The sequence below is a fragment of the Ascaphus truei genome, chromosome 1 (genome assembly GCF_040206685.1).
Source record: "Ascaphus truei isolate aAscTru1 chromosome 1, aAscTru1.hap1, whole genome shotgun sequence".
In the NCBI taxonomy this organism is placed as follows: domain Eukaryota; kingdom Metazoa; phylum Chordata; class Amphibia; order Anura; family Ascaphidae; genus Ascaphus; species Ascaphus truei.
Window position 1 is genome coordinate 215,261,161 of NC_134483.1, and position 15,268 is coordinate 215,276,428.

Sequence of the window (15,268 nt, forward strand, 5' to 3'; positions counted from 1 at the left end):
AAGAAGCATCATTTGTGTATTTTAATAATATTGTACAGTGAGCAGGGGGTTCCCTGAGCCAGAAATTAATGCTCAGGGACCCCCCCCCTGCTCCTGATCAATATTATTAAAAATACGGAAAATGCTGCGTCATTACCATAGCGGATAGCCGCTAAGGCAATGAAGGGGTTAAGGCATAATAAACAATTAATACATTCAATACATATTTTTCACGTCTGTGTTAAAACTCCCTGCCTTCTCTCTAATCTATGTAAAAACCCCTCCCCCTATTCTCGCTTTTAAAACGCCCTGCCTTCTCTGTAATCTATGTAAAACCCCCTCCCCCTATCCCCCTATTGTGTGTGTGCGTTAAGCTACCCTGCAATCTATGTAAAAAAACCTCCCCCTATTGTGTGTGTGTGTTAAATCTGCCTGGCCTGTGTTTCTGAGTGCTGAGTGCTCTGCGTTAAAGGCCCCTATCACGTGATCGCGGCCTGTAAACCAAGCAGAGCAGAGGGATACCGGCACCCCCTAAAGGGGCCTGTATCTCGGGGGGCACGGGGTCCCCAGACCTGAAACCTGTGCGCTTCAGCTCTGGAGACCCCCTGCACATCTACACTGTGAATAAAACACACACATCATTAAAGAATCATTCTTTAGCTTAGCGGCTATGCGCTATGGTAAAGAAGCAGCATTTCTGTATTTTTAATAATATTGTACAGTGAGCAGGGGGTTCCCTGAGACAGAAATCTAATCTCAGGGGTCCCCCTGCTCCTGCACAATATTATTAAAATTTCAGAAATGATGCTTCATTAGCATAGCGTATAGCCGCTAAGGTAATGAAGGGGTTAAGGCATAATAACCAATAAATACATTCAATACACTACCCACTACCCATGGCAACCTCCACTGCTGTACATTAAAACAGTGAAAAAAATTAACACTTTCAAAGTAATGTCCCCTAACCCCTTAATCACCATAGCGGTTATTAACCGCTACAGTCATGAAGGGGTTAACCCACCCTCACCCACCACTCGGGACGCCTACTGTACATACCCTCCCACTCTAACCCCCCACCCCGTGAGGCCTAACCACCCTCAACCCTCACCCACTAACTACCCACAAGGGAGGCCTACCCACATACCGTTGGGGAACCCCACCCCCAGTCCCCGCAATCAAAACAATGCACAGCCCCACAATAAACAGCATTCTATTTATTAAATACATTACCCACCCCCTGTGCCCCCCCCCCCCCCATAAATACAAGATTTATTCTTTTACATTCAGGGTCCATAACGCAGCCCCACGCTAGTCCCCGGTGGGCTGGCAGGGCACCTGGACAGACCTACAGTTTACCAGCAGCATTCCACAGGTTCTGGAGGCCTGCTGGTGGATCCTGCCAGCACCATGGCGCCCAGGTGGTCTCCTTGGGTCACCGTGAGCCACAATTGGGTCCCCACGGTAGGCCCAAGGATGTCTGGGAGCCCCGGGTCAAACCCACAGGTGTCTGCGGGGCCTCGGGTGGTTCCCATGGGGGTCTGGGGAACTCACAGGTGCTCAGTACGGGTCCGCGGTGCCCCCACAGAAGTGGGACCACACATCATCATCCCCGCATGTGTCACCCGTGGAACCACCAGCCTGCTACCCTTTAGGATACCCGAGGATACCCACAGGTGGTCTCCATAGGCCCCACGCAAAACCACGGAATCAAACCCTGAATGTAAAAAAAATTAACCTGGCCTATACATTAAATACATACACCCTCCCCCCCCAACACCTACAGTACAATAATGTGCAAAATAACTATTATCCAGATATGGATAATAGATTAATTGCCCATTATTAAAAACATTAACTAGCATACTGTATACAAATAAATAAAGTACTACTGACCTCATCAATACGAAGTGTCCGATGCCAGCGCCTTCCTTCTCTTGCCCACACAATACATAGCCAAAACCAAGGCAATACATTGCAAGTACATTCAGATATCAACTAACCCCTTAAACACCTTATCGGATAATAACCGCAAAGGTAATTAAGGGGTTAAGCCACACAGGCACGATACCCACCCTTCACCCATGAATTTGTACTGTGGCTTCATCATGCAACTATATATATATATATATATATATATATATATACTGTATATATATACAGAGAGAGAGATATATACAGTATATATATATATATATATATATATATATATATATATATATATATATATATATATATATATATACTGTATATATATATATATATATATATATATACACACACGTTATATACACACCCATGATAAACCAATATACAGTACAAATAAATGTAGAAGGGTTATCAAAAGCATACTGCCCTACAACCAAGTAAACAAAAATCAAAAGCCAATACATTGCAATTACATTCAGATATCAATTAACCCCTTAAACACCTTATCAGATAATAACCGCAAAGGTGATTAAGGGGTTAAGCCACACAGGCCCGATACCCACCCTCACCCATGAATTTGTACTGTGGCTTCATCATGCAACTATATATATATATACTGTATATATATATACACAGAGAGAAAGAGAGAGAGAGAGAGAGAGAGAGAGATATACAGTATATATATATATATATATATATATATATATATATATATATATATATATATATATATATATATATATATATTGTGACAAACGGCTTACTCCGGGGCTCCGTCGTTTGTCCGGGACTGTTTAGAACACGGTCTTTTAGGGTAGGTTAAATGATGAGGCGTCACGTACTGTTCCTTTAAACAGGCTATGCCTGGTTTATTCAGTCCCAGGCACTGAGACTGCCACAGTGCATACAACAGAAAACAGATCAAAACAAAAGCTGCTCACCTGAGCGATAACTTAACTTAGATATCCCTGACTCAGGGTTGGAAGTGGCTTTTCCACTTCCAACATCAAAACACGGTACTTTTGCAGTCTTACACAAATGAACAGAAAGATTGAACCTGTTTGGGGAAGAGGCTTCTCCCCTCTGTAGTTCAGCAGCCTTCCAGCCTCCTGGCTCTTGTGGGGAGACCAGAGCAAACAGGAAATCAGTCTTTCATACCTGATTCCTAATTAGCATGACAGGTGACAGAAATCAGGCAGCAGACAAACTCTGGTCTGGATCTCTCATCCCTCAGTTCCAGCGCTTGCCAAACTGTGGGATGGAGTGTATGTATTATAAGGCTGCACTCCCAGGCCAAACAGGATAGAAACTGTCTAGTATCCTGGGAGCCCTATATACGGAATTTATTACCATCCCCTGGTTTCTGTCACATATCCTCCCCCCCAGCTCAGACCTCGAGGGATGAGCGACCATGGATATTAGGGAGTGCATCCTTGACAACCCGTCAGCATTGCCATGTTTGTGCCCTGACCTGTGTTCCACAGAAAATTTAAAGGGTTGTAGGCTTAGGAACCACCTGGTCACTCTAGCATTCTTTTCCCTGTTTTGACACATCCAGGTAAGGGGTGCATGATCTGTGACCAACCGGAATTTTCTCCCCAACAGGTAGTATTTGAGCATCTCTACAGCCCACTTTATTGCGAGACACTCTTTCTCTACTATGGAGTAATTTTTCTCCTGGGGATTTAGTTTCCTACTTAAATAAAGGATGGGGTGCTCCTCACCTTGAGACTCCTGGGAGAGTACCGCCCCCAGCCCTACCTCAGATGCGTCGGTTTGGACTACGAACTCTTTGGAGAAGTCAGGTGTGACCAACACTGGTTGGGCACAGAGAGCTTCTTTCAGGCTTCTAAAGGCTTGTTCGGTTTCGGGGGACCACTTTACCATTAGCGGTCCTCTTGCTTTTGTGAGGTCAGTTAGTGGGGTTGCCTTAGTTGCAAAATTGGGAATAAACCTTCTATAGTACCCAATTAACCCCAAAAAGGTCCTTACTTGTTTTTTTGTAACTGGCCTTGGCCAATTTTGTATCGCCTCCACTTTGGGGTTTGAGTAAACCTCTGCCAATAGAATATCCCAGATACTTGGCCTCCTCCAGACCAATAGTGCATTTAGCGGGGTTAGCAGTTAGTCCAGCAGACCGGACTGCGTCAAGCACAGCTTGGACCTTTGGAAGGTGGGATTGCCAATCTTCACTATGGATTACCACATCATCCAGGTAGGCGGCAGCATACCGAGCATGTGGTTTTAAAATTTTATCCATCATTCTTTGGAATGTGGCGGGAGCTCCATGTAAGCCAAAAGGCAACACCTTATACTGAAAGAGGCCGTCTGGGGTTGAGAAGGCTGTCTTTTCTTTTGCCCTTTCTGTGAGGGGAACCTGCCAGTACCCTTTTGTTAGGTCTAGGGTTGTGAGATATCGGGCTTTGCCCAGTCTCTCTACAAGTTCATCTACCCTGGGCATAGGATAAGTATCAAATTTTGACACCGCGTTTAGTTTCCGGTAGTCATTACAAAACCTTGTTGTACCATCTGGCTTTGGTACTAAGACTATAGGGCTGTTCCACCCACTTTGGGATTCCTCAATTACACCTAGTTTTAGCATTTTTTTAACCTCTAAACTTATAGCCTTTCTTTTGGCCTCTGGGATTCGGTACGGTTTAAGGTTAACTCGGACCCCCGGTTCAGAGACTAGGTCATGTTCAATTACGCTAGTTCTACCTGGCCGTATAGAGAAGATTTCTTTGTTTCTTTTCACTAAATTCTGAACCTCTCGTTTCTGATGAACAGACAGGGTTTCAGCTATGCTAACCTCTGGGTCAGTTTCTTGATTCTCTGACGGACCTGGGGGTACTAGGGTTAACAAGACTTCTCTATCTTTCCAGGGCTTGAGTAGGTTTGTATGGTAAATTTGCTCAGGTTTCCTCCTACCTGGCTGTCTTACCTTATAATTTACTTCTCCCACTCTTTCCAAGACCTCATATGGCCCATGCCATTTAGCAAGGAATTTACTCTCCACGGTGGGAACCAGAACTAGTACCCTATCACCTGGAGAAAAAATTCTGACCCTAGCACCCTTATTATATGTATTCCTCTGTGCTTCTTGAGCTTTCTCCATGTGTTCCCTCACTATGGGTAGGACTGCAGCAATGCGGTCCTGCATCTGGGCAACATGCTCTATTACACTTCTGTAAGGGGTAACCTCGTGTTCCCAAGTCTCTTTGGCTATATCCAGTAAGCCCCTTGGGTGTCGGCCATACAATAGTTCAAACGGGGAGAAACCAGTGGATGATTGGGGAACTTCCCTAATGGCAAATAACAGGTACGGTAACAAACAATCCCAGTTTTTCCCATCTTTATCAACCGCCCGCCGTAACATGCTCTTTAAGGTTTTATTGAACCTTTCCACTAAACCATCTGTTTGTGGATGATAGACTGAGGTTCTGAGATGCTTGATTTTTAGGAGTTTACATAGCTCTTTCGTTACTTGGGACATAAATGGTGTTCCCTGGTCAGATAGAATCTCTTTAGGAATCCCGACCCGGGAAAACAGAACTACTAACTCTTTTGCTATGTTTTTAGCTGAGGTGCTACGTAGGGGAACTGCCTCCGGATATCGGGTGGCATAATCTAATATTACCAATATATGCTGATGTCCCCTAGCAGACTTTATTAGGGGTCCTACTAGATCCATAGCAATCCGGTCAAATGGTACCTCTATTATGGGAAGGGGTACCAATGGGCTGCGGTACGCCTTGAACGGGGCGGTGATCTGACATTCTGGGCATGAGGAACAATAATTCGTAATTTCTGCCAGAACCCCAGGCCAATAGAAGCTTCGGAGAACCTTTTCTTTTGTCTTTTCCACCCCTAGGTGTCCCCCCAATGGATGACTATGTGCGAGGTGTAATACTACGTTACGGAATGTCCGTGGTACCAACAATTGTTTAGTTGTAACTGATTTCCTTTTATCAACCCGATATACTAGGTCGTTCTCTACCTCGAAGTAGGGGTAAGCAAGTGACCTATCTGGTTGGCCAGGAGTACTATTCTGGTCCCGTATATTTCCCCTTGCTACCGCTAATGTGGGGTCCTCCCACTGGGCCTTCTTAAAACTCCCAGGACTGACCTCTATGTCAGCGAGGGTCTTATCCGGTTCTGGGGTGGTAAGTGTCTGCTCAACATCTTGATTTGGGGTATTCCCTACCAAAGTAGTGATGGGGAAGGGAATTTTACAGCACTCCTCCTTTTCCCCCTTCTTATTTGGGCCCTCGTCAACCTCCATTTCTGAAAAAGGGAAAGGATTTGTTTCTTCTAATACTTCATTATGGTCCGCTATTGAACTCTGGGCGCTATTCTGAGCGGGGGACCACATTTTTAGAAAATGGGGAAAGTCGGTCCCTATTAACACATCATGTGCCAGTTTGGGTACAATACCCACCTTGAAATCTAAAGAACCAAACTCTGTTTCAAAAAAAACATCAACAGTGGAATATTCATGATTATCCCCATGTATACAACAAATTGCCACTCTTTGTGAACTGTTTCCCTGTTTCTTCTTAATGGGCAAGAGGTATTCGGACACTAGTGTGACCATGCTCCCAGAGTCAAGAAGTGCCCGAACCCTCTTACCATTAACCTTTACAAATGCCCACAGATGGTTATTCAAGGGGTCCTCTGGGCTAGGGCCCATACATTGGGACAACAGCGAATAAGGTTCCACGCTGTTGCATTGCATGGGCTCATCATTTAGTGGGCAGATTTTTGCTGTGTGGCCCCTCTCATGACAATTTACACATTTAGGTACATAGTCTGTGTCCCACTTAGAGCCTTTTCCCGGCTCCCCATGTTGGCTATTGCCCTTAGTGTGCGAACCACTGTTGCTGGTGCTGCGTGAAGGTGGTCGCCGCTCTTCAGCGCCCCTTAACCCCGGTACCCTTTTACCGTCTCTGGAAGAGTCCTGGAACCTCGGGTAGTGGGGTTGCTCCACGACTGTGGGTTGCGGGTGCTCTTCTGCTGCATTGTACCTTTCTACGAGGGCCACAAGCTCATCCGCATTGTGGGGGTCACTCCGACTGACCCAACGGCGTAAGGCAGAGGGAAGTTTCCTCAAGAACTGGTCCATGACCAACCGTTCCACGATGTGGCTGGCTGAGTTGATCTCGGGTTGTAGCCACTTCCGGGCGAGGTGGATGAGGTCATACATCTGGCTTCGGGTGGCTTTATCCATCGTGAAGGACCATGCGTGAAACCTTTGGGCGCGAACAGCCGTGGTTACGCCGAGGCGGGCGAGGATCTCGAACTTCAATTTTGCATAGACGTTAGCTTCGGCTGGCTCTAGATCAAAGTAAGCCTTCTGGGGTTCGCCGCTTAGGAAGGGTGCGATTAGACCAGCCCACTCAGCTTCTGGCCATCCCTCTCTCTGTGCCGTGCGTTCAAACGTGAGAAGATAGGCTTCCACATCATCCGAGGGTCCCATCTTCTGAAGGTAGTGGCTTGCCCTGGTCATTTTCGGTACTGGGGCTGCCGCTGCCAGTGGAAGGTTACTGATAGTCCCCCTCAGGATCTCGAGTTCCTGCTGTAAGCCCTGAGCGAACCGCTGTTGCTCCTCTCTCAGCAAGCGGTTTGTCTCTTGCTGGTTTGCATTCGCGTTTTGCAGGGCTTCATTCGTCTGTTGCTGGTTTGCATTCGCCTGTTGCTGGTTGGCATTCGCCTGTTGCTGGTTGGCATTAATCTCTTGCTGTGCTATTAGCAGCTGTTGATGGGCTGCATTCGTCTGCTGCTGGTTTGCATTAGTTTCTTGCTGGGCTATTAACAGCTGTTGCTGGGTTTCATTCGCGTCTTTCTGGGCAGCGACATTGCGTACCAGCGCACCCACCACGTCTTCCATCTTGTTTGCAGAGGATGAAAAAACTTTTTTTTTTTTTTTTTCAAAGTTCTTCAACCCGCAGACCCCCTAGTGTTCTGCCCGCATTCTCCACCATATGTGACAAACGGCTTACTCCGGGGCTCCGTCGTTTGTCTGGGACTGTTTAGAACACGGTCTTTTAGGGTAGGTTAAATGATGAGGCGTCACGTACTGTTCCTTTAAACAGGCTATGCCTGGTTTATTCAGTCCCAGGCACTGAGTCTGCCACAGTGCATACAACAGAAAACAGATCAAAACAAAAGCTGCTCACCTGAGCGATAACTTAACTTAGATATCCCTGACTCAGGGTTGGAAGTGGCTTTTCCACTTCCAACATCAAAACACGGTACTTTTGCAGTCTTACACAAATGAACAGAAAGATTGAACCTGTTTGGGGAAGAGGCTTCTCCCCTCTGTAGTTCAGCAGCCTTCCAGCCTCCTGGCTCTTGTGGGGAGACCAGAGCAAACAGGAAATCAGTCTTTCATACCTGATTCCTAATTAGCATGACAGGTGACAGAAATCAGGCAGCAGACAAACTCTGGTCTGGATCTCTCATCCCTCAGTTCCAGCGCTTGCCAAACTGTGGGATGGAGTGTATGTATTATAAGGCTGCACTCCCAGGCCAAACAGGATAGAAACTGTCTAGTATCCTGGGAGCCCTATATACGGAATTTATTACCATCCCCTGGTTTCTGTCACATATCCTCCCCCCCAGCTCAGACCTCGAGGGATGAGCGACCATGGATATTAGGGAGTGCATCCTTGACAACCCGTCAGCATTGCCATGTTTGTGCCCTGACCTGTGTTCCACAGAAAATTTAAAGGGTTGTAGGCTTAGGAACCACCTGGTCACTCTAGCATTCTTTTCCCTGTTTTGACACATCCAGGTAAGGGGTGCATGATCTGTGACCAACCGGAATTTTCTCCCCAACAGGTAGTATTTGAGCATCTCTACAGCCCACTTTATTGCGAGACACTCTTTCTCTACTATGGAGTAATTTTTCTCCTGGGGATTTAGTTTCCTACTTAAATAAAGGATGGGGTGCTCCTCACCTTGAGACTCCTGGGAGAGTACCGCCCCCAGCCCTACCTCAGATGCGTCGGTTTGGACTACGAACTCTTTGGAGAAGTCAGGTGTGACCAACACTGGTTGGGCACAGAGAGCTTCTTTCAGGCTTCTAAAGGCTTGTTCGGTTTCGGGGGACCACTTTACCATTAGCGGTCCTCTTGCTTTTGTGAGGTCAGTTAGTGGGGTTGCCTTAGTTGCAAAATTGGGAATAAACCTTCTATAGTACCCAATTAACCCCAAAAAGGTCCTTACTTGTTTTTTTGTAACTGGCCTTGGCCAATTTTGTATCGCCTCCACTTTGGGGTTTGAGTAAACCTCTGCCAATAGAATATCCCAGATACTTGGCCTCCTCCAGACCAATAGTGCATTTAGCGGGGTTAGCAGTTAGTCCAGCAGACCGGACTGCGTCAAGCACAGCTTGGACCTTTGGAAGGTGGGATTGCCAATCTTCACTATGGATTACCACATCATCCAGGTAGGCGGCAGCATACCGAGCATGTGGTTTTAAAATTTTATCCATCATTCTTTGGAATGTGGCGGGAGCTCCATGTAAGCCAAAAGGCAACACCTTATACTGAAAGAGGCCGTCTGGGGTTGAGAAGGCTGTCTTTTCTTTTGCCCTTTCTGTGAGGGGAACCTGCCAGTACCCTTTTGTTAGGTCTAGGGTTGTGAGATATCGGGCTTTGCCCAGTCTCTCTACAAGTTCATCTACCCTGGGCATAGGATAAGTATCAAATTTTGACACCGCGTTTAGTTTCCGGTAGTCATTACAAAACCTTGTTGTACCATCTGGCTTTGGTACTAAGACTATAGGGCTGTTCCACCCACTTTGGGATTCCTCAATTACACCTAGTTTTAGCATTTTTTTAACCTCTAAACTTATAGCCTTTCTTTTGGCCTCTGGGATTCGGTACGGTTTAAGGTTAACTCGGACCCCCGGTTCAGAGACTAGGTCATGTTCAATTACGCTAGTTCTACCTGGCCGTATAGAGAAGATTTCTTTGTTTCTTTTCACTAAATTCTGAACCTCTCGTTTCTGATGAACAGACAGGGTTTCAGCTATGCTAACCTCTGGGTCAGTTTCTTGATTCTCTGACGGACCTGGGGGTACTAGGGTTAACAAGACTTCTCTATCTTTCCAGGGCTTGAGTAGGTTTATATGGTAAATTTGCTCAGGTTTCCTCCTACCTGGCTGTCTTACCTTATAATTTACTTCTCCCACTCTTTCCAAGACCTCATATGGCCCATGCCATTTAGCAAGGAATTTACTCTCCACGGTGGGAACCAGAACTAGTACCCTATCACCTGGAGAAAAAATTCTGACCCTAGCACCCTTATTATATGTATTCCTCTGTGCTTCTTGAGCTTTCTCCATGTGTTCCCTCACTATGGGTAGGACTGCAGCAATGCGGTCCTGCATCTGGGCAACATGCTCTATTACACTTCTGTAAGGGGTAACCTCGTGTTCCCAAGTCTCTTTGGCTATATCCAGTAAGCCCCTTGGGTGTCGGCCATACAATAGTTCAAACGGGGAGAAGCCAGTGGATGATTGGGGAACTTCCCTAATGGCAAATAACAGGTACGGTAACAAACAATCCCAGTTTTTCCCATCTTTATCAACCGCCCGCCGTAACATGCTCTTTAAGGTTTTATTGAACCTTTCCACTAAACCATCTGTTTGTGGATGATAGACTGAGGTTCTGAGATGCTTGATTTTTAGGAGTTTACATAGCTCTTTCGTTACTTGGGACATAAATGGTGTTCCCTGGTCAGATAGAATCTCTTTAGGAATCCCGACCCGGGAAAACAGAACTACTAACTCTTTTGCTATGTTTTTAGCTGAGGTGCTACGTAGGGGAACTGCCTCCGGATATCGGGTGGCATAATCTAATATTACCAATATATGCTGATGTCCCCTAGCAGACTTTATTAGGGGTCCTACTAGATCCATAGCAATCCGGTCAAATGGTACCTCTATTATGGGAAGGGGTACCAATGGGCTGCGGTACGCCTTGAACGGGGCGGTGATCTGACATTCTGGGCATGAGGAACAATAATTCGTAATTTCTGCCAGAACCCCAGGCCAATAGAAGCTTCGGAGAACCTTTTCTTTTGTCTTTTCCACCCCTAGGTGTCCCCCCAATGGATGACTATGTGCGAGGTGTAATACTACGTTACGGAATGTCCGTGGTACCAACAATTGTTTAGTTGTAACTGATTTCCTTTTATCAACCCGATATACTAGGTCGTTCTCTACCTCGAAGTAGGGGTAAGCAAGTGACCTATCTGGTTGGCCAGGAGTACTATTCTGGTCCCGTATATTTCCCCTTGCTACCGCTAATGTGGGGTCCTCCCACTGGGCCTTCTTAAAACTCCCAGGACTGACCTCTATGTCAGCGAGGGTCTTATCCGGTTCTGGGGTGGTAAGTGTCTGCTCAACATCTTGATTTGGGGTATTCCCTACCAAAGTAGTGATGGGGAAGGGAATTTTACAGCACTCCTCCTTTTCCCCCTTCTTATTTGGGCCCTCGTCAACCTCCATTTCTGAAAAAGGGAAAGGATTTGTTTCTTCTAATACTTCATTATGGTCCGCTATTGAACTCTGGGCGCTATTCTGAGCGGGGGACCACATTTTTAGAAAATGGGGAAAGTCGGTCCCTATTAACACATCATGTGCCAGTTTGGGTACAATACCCACCTTGAAATCTAAAGAACCAAACTCTGTTTCAAAAAAAACATCAACAGTGGAATATTCATGATTATCCCCATGTATACAACAAATTGCCACTCTTTGTGAACTGTTTCCCTGTTTCTTCTTAATGGGCAAGAGGTATTCGGACACTAGTGTGACCATGCTCCCAGAGTCAAGAAGTGCCCGAACCCTCTTACCATTAACCTTTACAAATGCCCACAGATGGTTATTCAAGGGGTCCTCTGGGCTAGGGCCCATACATTGGGACAACAGCGAATAAGGTTCCACGCTGTTGCATTGCATGGGCTCATCATTTAGTGGGCAGATTTTTGCTGTGTGGCCCCTCTCATGACAATTTACACATTTAGGTACATAGTCTGTGTCCCACTTAGAGCCTTTTCCCGGCTCCCCATGTTGGCTATTGCCCTTAGTGTGCGAACCACTGTTGCTGGTGCTGCGTGAAGGTGGTCGCCGCTCTTCAGCGCCCCTTAACCCCGGTACCCTTTTACCGTCTCTGGAAGAGTCCTGGAACCTCGGGTAGTGGGGTTGCTCCACGACTGTGGGTTGCGGGTGCTCTTCTGCTGCATTGTACCTTTCTACGAGGGCCACAAGCTCATCCGCATTGTGGGGGTCACTCCGACTGACCCAACGGCGTAAGGCAGAGGGAAGTTTCCTCAAGAACTGGTCCATGACCAACCGTTCCACGATGTGGCTGGCTGAGTTGATCTCGGGTTGTAGCCACTTCCGGGCGAGGTGGATGAGGTCATACATCTGGCTTCGGGTGGCTTTATCCATCGTGAAGGACCATGCGTGAAACCTTTGGGCGCGAACAGCCGTGGTTACGCCGAGGCGGGCGAGGATCTCGAACTTCAATTTTGCATAGACGTTAGCTTCGGCTGGCTCTAGATCAAAGTAAGCCTTCTGGGGTTCGCCGCTTAGGAAGGGTGCGATTAGACCAGCTCACTCAGCTTCTGGCCATCCCTCTCTCTGTGCCGTGCGTTCAAACGTGAGAAGATAGGCTTCCACATCATCCGAGGGTCCCATCTTCTGAAGGTAGTGGCTTGCCCTGGTCATTTTCGGTACTGGGGCTGCCGCTGCCAGTGGAAGGTTACTGATAGTCCCCCTCAGGATCTCGAGTTCCTGCTGTAAGCCCTGAGCGAACCGCTGTTGCTCCTCTCTCAGCAAGCGGTTTGTCTCTTGCTGGTTTGCATTCGCGTTTTGCAGGGCTTCATTCGTCTGTTGCTGGTTTGCATTCGCCTGTTGCTGGTTGGCATTCGCCTGTTGCTGGTTGGCATTAATCTCTTGCTGGGCTATTAGCAGCTGTTGATGGGCTGCATTCGTCTGCTGCTGGTTTGCATTAGTTTCTTGCTGGGCTATTAACAGCTGTTGCTGGGTTTCATTCGCGTCTTTCTGGGCAGCGACATTGCGTACCAGCGCACCCACCACGTCTTCCATCTTGTTTGCAGAGGATGAAAAAACTTTTTTTTTTTTTTTTTCAAAGTTCTTCAACCCGCAGACCCCCTAGTGTTCTGCCCGCATTCTCCACCATATGTGACAAACGGCTTACTCCGGGGCTCCGTCGTTTGTCCGGGACTGTTTAGAACACGGTCTTTTAGGGTAGGTTAAATGATGAGGCGTCACGTACTGTTCCTTTAAACAGGCTATGCCTGGTTTATTCAGTCCCAGGCACTGAGTCTGCCACAGTGCATACAACAGAAAACAGATCAAAACAAAAGCTGCTCACCTGAGCGATAACTTAACTTAGATATCCCTGACTCAGGGTTGGAAGTGGCTTTTCCACTTCCAACATCAAAACACGGTACTTTTGCAGTCTTACACAAATGAACAGAAAGATTGAACCTGTTTGGGGAAGAGGCTTCTCCCCTCTGTAGTTCAGCAGCCTTCCAGCCTCCTGGCTCTTGTGGGGAGACCAGAGCAAACAGGAAATCAGTCTTTCATACCTGATTCCTAATTAGCATGACAGGTGACAGAAATCAGGCAGCAGACAAACTCTGGTCTGGATCTCTCATCCCTCAGTTCCAGCGCTTGCCAAACTGTGGGATGGAGTGTATGTATTATAAGGCTGCACTCCCAGGCCAAACAGGATAGAAACTGTCTAGTATCCTGGGAGCCCTATATACGGAATTTATTACCATCCCCTGGTTTCTGTCACATATCCTCCCCCCCAGCTCAGACCTCGAGGGATGAGCGACCATGGATATTAGGGAGTGCATCCTTGACAACCCGTCAGCATTGCCATGTTTGTGCCCTGACCTGTGTTCCACAGAAAATTTAAAGGGTTGTAGGCTTAGGAACCACCTGGTCACTCTAGCATTCTTTTCCCTGTTTTGACACATCCAGGTAAGGGGTGCATGATCTGTGACCAACCGGAATTTTCTCCCCAACAGGTAGTATTTGAGCATCTCTACAGCCCACTTTATTGCGAGACACTCTTTCTCTACTATGGAGTAATTTTTCTCCTGGGGATTTAGTTTCCTACTTAAATAAAGGATGGGGTGCTCCTCACCTTGAGACTCCTGGGAGAGTACCGCCCCCAGCCCTACCTCAGATGCGTCGGTTTGGACTACGAACTCTTTGGAGAAGTCAGGTGTGACCAACACTGGTTGGGCACAGAGAGCTTCTTTCAGGCTTCTAAAGGCTTGTTCGGTTTCGGGGGACCACTTTACCATTAGCGGTCCTCTTGCTTTTGTGAGGTCAGTTAGTGGGGTTGCCTTAGTTGCAAAATTGGGAATAAACCTTCTATAGTACCCAATTAACCCCAAAAAGGTCCTTACTTGTTTTTTTGTAACTGGCCTTGGCCAATTTTGTATCGCCTCCACTTTGGGGTTTGAGTAAACCTCTGCCAATAGAATATCCCAGATACTTGGCCTCCTCCAGACCAATAGTGCATTTAGCGGGGTTAGCAGTTAGTCCAGCAGACCGGACTGCGTCAAGCACAGCTTGGACCTTTGGAAGGTGGGATTGCCAATCTTCACTATGGATTACCACATCATCCAGGTAGGCGGCAGCATACCGAGCATGTGGTTTTAAAATTTTATCCATCATTCTTTGGAATGTGGCGGGAGCTCCATGTAAGCCAAAAGGCAACACCTTATACTGAAAGAGGCCGTCTGGGGTTGAGAAGGCTGTCTTTTCTTTTGCCCTTTCTGTGAGGGGAACCTGCCAGTACCCTTTTGTTAGGTCTAGGGTTGTGAGATATCGGGCTTTGCCCAGTCTCTCTACAAGTTCATCTACCCTGGGCATAGGATAAGTATCAAATTTTGACACCGCGTTTAGTTTCCGGTAGTCATTACAAAACCTTGTTGTACCATCTGGCTTTGGTACTAAGACTATAGGGCTGTTCCACCCACTTTGGGATTCCTCAATTACACCTAGTTTTAGCATTTTTTTAACCTCTAAACTTATAGCCTTTCTTTTGGCCTCTGGGATTCGGTACGGTTTAAGGTTAACTCGGACCCCCGGTTCAGAGACTAGGTCATGTTCAATTACGCTAGTTCTACCTGGCCGTATAGAGAAGATTTCTTTGTTTCTTTTCACTAAATTCTGAACCTCTCGTTTCTGATGAACAGACAGGGTTTCAGCTATGCTAACCTCTGGGTCAGTTTCTTGATTCTCTGACGGACCTGGGGGTACTAGGGTTAACAAGACTTCTCTATCTTTCCAGGGCTTGAGTAG